The sequence below is a fragment of the Haliaeetus leucocephalus genome, unplaced genomic scaffold, assembly GCF_000737465.1.
Source record: "Haliaeetus leucocephalus isolate CR32 unplaced genomic scaffold, Haliaeetus_leucocephalus-4.0 Scaffold636, whole genome shotgun sequence".
Lineage (NCBI taxonomy): Eukaryota > Metazoa > Chordata > Aves > Accipitriformes > Accipitridae > Haliaeetus > Haliaeetus leucocephalus.
The window spans coordinates 2,682,633-2,686,448 of record NW_010973072.1 but is presented as its reverse complement, the minus strand read 5'-3'; the positions used below and the strand labels follow the sequence as shown (position 1 = coordinate 2,686,448).

Here is a 3,816-nt window from a genome sequence, read left to right as displayed (position 1 = left end):
GGGGTATATTCTGCTCTTCATCCTCACCTTCCAGCTCAGGGGGCAGAGTACCCTGAGGATAACTGGTCTACCTATTAAAGACTGAAGCAAAGAAGACATTAAGTACCTCAGCCTTTTCCTCATCTCTGGGCTACATTCCTTTCTGTATCCCTTAAAGGATAGATATTCTCCCTGGGATTCTTTTTACTGTTAACATATTTGTAAAAACATTTTTTATTGTCCCTTACAATAGTGGCCAGATTTAGTTCTAGCTGAGCTTTTGCCTTTCTAATTTTCTCTCTGTATGGTCTAACAAGATCCCTGTACTCCTCCCAAGTTGCCTGCCCTTTCTTCCAAATATGATAAACTCTCCTTTTTTTTCTTGAGTCCTAGCAAAAGCTCCCTGTTCAGCCAGGCAGGTCATTTTCTTCAGTGATTTGACTTGCGGCACATGGGAATAGCCTGGTCCTGAGCCATTAAGATTTCTTTCTTAAAGAGTGTCCATCGCCCCTGAACCCTTTTGCCCTTCAGGACCATCTCCCAAGGGACTCTCTCAACCAGTGCCTTAAAGAGGCCAAAGTTTGCCCTCCAGAAGTCCACGGGGGTGGTTTTGGTGACCACCTTCCTTGCCTCACCAAGAATTGAGAATTCTGAAAGGAAAATGCCCAAGATGGGGCTCGAACCCACGACCCTGGGATTAAGAGTCCCATGCTCTACCGACTGAGCTAGCCAGGCACATAGGCATAGAGACTCATCTTTTCAACCAAGATTACCTGATTCTGCCATGACCCATAGAACAGGCTTTTGAAGCTAGTCCATTGAAATAAATATAAAGACTCCCCCTGAATTCAGTGGGCTTTTGTCCAGGCCAATACTGAATATAGCTAACTGACACCTCACTGACAAGTTCAGAAATATTGCATTTGATGAGAGTGCACCTGACAAATACTATGGGGTTATGCACTCTGCTATACACAATCGATAACGTATCTTTCTTTTACTGCAATGGCGAACTCCAATAAACAATTCTGTATGACATTAAACATCTTAGTCTTACTTACTTCATAGGTGAATTTATGACTGGGTCCAGAACAATCATCAGTAAATAGAATATACTTCATACTATCATATCTTTTATAGTATGAATCCTTTTTAAGCATTTATTTTCTACTCATTTTGGCAAAATCTAGTTTCATATATTCCACTAATATTGCATTAATAATCTTTTAGTTCCATTTAATTTTTTAGCAAATTAACATAATGAACTACACTTGAAAACTACTCACAATTTCATTAAGATATTTATTTCAATTTGGTAAAATGAATCCATAATAAGTCTACAAAAAAAATCTATTAGCAAAGCCGCTGTATTTCCTGGCATGTTTTCATTACTGCTAATAATCTTGCTGAAGTCAATGGTTCAACTTAAGAACTGCGAGTCGCTCTGTAAGGATCCATCCCAAATATGAAATACAGTATTACAGACTGTAAAACAGGCATACTATAATCTGTGGCACAGGGGCCTTCAAATATTGGTGAGGCCTCCCACATGGCAAGTCAGACCTTTCTAAGGTCATCACACTACCAGAATAACTTTAGTCCCTCAATAGAGAGGATGAAATGCTGATTAAACTATTTTTATTCCTGTATGACTAATGCCAAGTTGGGTCCTAGAAAGGCACTGCTGATATAAGCAGAATGACCACGTTTTAACTGAATTTGACCTAAATTTCTTCCATGCCTTTGAAAAACTGTCTCCATGGGCAAGTTTTTCCTCTTTGAGATATGTGTGGGAATACTCTCTGACCAGGTTCTTTTAAGATATTCCACACATGGAAGGTGTAATGTTTAATATGAAGTTCACTTATTTGAAGATACTTGATGTTACACAGGACTTCCAATTTAGCATAGTGTTACAAAATATACTGAAAACACAATACGAACATTAGCTATGCTTAGAAAGATACAGCAATTGCAATACACAGTTCAATCGCAACACCAACGTTACCAGTCTCTGTAACATACTCACCACCATGATGTGGCTCCAGTTGCTGGGAAAAAATATGTGGGTTGAAGCCAGATCAAAATTCTCTTGCCAGTTGCTGAGTTTTTATACTCCATATTGGGCTGAACCACTTATTCACTCTCCCCATGTTGGTCTGGCTAACTCAGGGAGCAACATTTACACCACCTGTTTCCACTCAACTGTTGACAGCTGTTTATCTAAGAAAAAAAAGCCACCCTTCTCTACAGCAGCTGTGGGTCAATCACACCCTGGATTATTCTCTGAGCTTCACGGGCACAGCACATTTGCTCATCCCCACTGAGCCTTCTTCTGTTGCAGGGGTTTAGACAATGTCAACATTCACCTTCTAAGGGTTTAGTCAGTCACAGGCACTAAATACAAGTTACTTTTAACTGCTTATTCAGGCTTACCAAAAGTTACTCTAAGGTGACCTGAGAAGGTGGTTGAAGTTTTTGGTTATCTTCTCTCCGGAGGTTAAAGAACTCCTAAACCCCCTTTTTAGCATTGAATGTAGGCACACATGCACACCTTAATTCAGAAATGTTAAGTGCATTATACACTTTCTCATGCTACTGCTGAGGACACCTTGGAGATCTCAGAAAAAAAGAATTTTCTCAAGCTTTACCAAATATTAAAATGGCCTGCTTCCTCTAAAGTGACTCTATACCATCTCATTTTAAAAAGTTGATAGAAAAAAAAATAATCAAAGGTTCTGATTTTTTAAACTTATTGCAAAATATCTTCCTCACAAACTGAATCACAAGATTCAGTTTTCAGTTACTGAGATCTTGCAGTCCTACCTATTCTTTAAATGTAACTATTTTCAAGGATAAATGCACTAAGGCATTATAATTCATAAACAAAACAGAAATAAAAAAACTTTCCAAATAGATCTTGGATCTTCAATATTATGAGGGAACAAAAGAAATCAACACTTCCCCTTCTCTCTCCTTGTGAACACACACATCTCTCTTCCCAAGATAAGCCTGAATAAAAATTACTGTTCTGAAAACCCCTGCAACTTTGTTGGAGTTTTGACTTGGATTCACACATTTGTGAAGTCATCAGACTCTTGGAAACACTGCATATAATTAGCTGGATTTTAAGCAGCTTAAACTCCACACCCACAGAATATTTCTCAGTCTTCACACGTATAGGACAATACAAGTATCAAATCACAAGAGATCACAAATCCTTGGGAGGTGGCTACGTTACATTATAAAAGGAACTCTTGCAGGAATGTAAGAATAAAAGAAAGGGTTTAGTTTGGTTTGTTCTCCAGAACACTATGGAAAGGATAAAAAAACATTTTAAGTAAAGACAAGATTGATGATAATTGCCCAAAAGAAAATATCTGTAAGCAACACTGATCAAGAAGGGAAATTATGAAAAAAACCTCGACCCTATGTTTATGACAATTTCTTCTCTAAATGTAATGTCTGAATGAAGCACTCATTTGTCACATAAATGACATTCTCACAACAATCTTTCACTGAGGACTTGAACTTTAACCAAAGCGTGTGGTCACTTTTTATTGCTGCTTCATCTTATTTGAAGGCTCACTTTCTCCCCCAAAACAATGACTCCTGAAGGCTTGTTCTTCCTCTTTTAGTTAAAAGCATATTGGTGTAAAAAAAAAAACCACAAAAAAACCCCAACATTAATTTCTTAACAAATCTTGAAGCATGCAGATTAGGTAGTACAATAATAACAACTGATGACAATACAGTCAAAGTAACACAGTAATTTAAAAAGCCAATTTCTATCAACCATTGTTTTCTCAGTTTCTTTAAGTACCTAATAATACAGAA

The 3,816-nt window shown here is 37.6% G+C and overlaps 1 non-coding gene across 1 annotated transcript; it reads right to left on the bottom strand.

Annotated features, from left to right (window-relative positions):
- Window positions 1-641: 641 nt before the first annotated feature.
- Window positions 642-714, bottom strand: TRNAK-CUU. Its single transcript has one exon. It is a non-coding gene; the product is annotated as a tRNA-Lys (tRNA).
- Window positions 715-3,816: the final 3,102 nt, after the last annotated feature.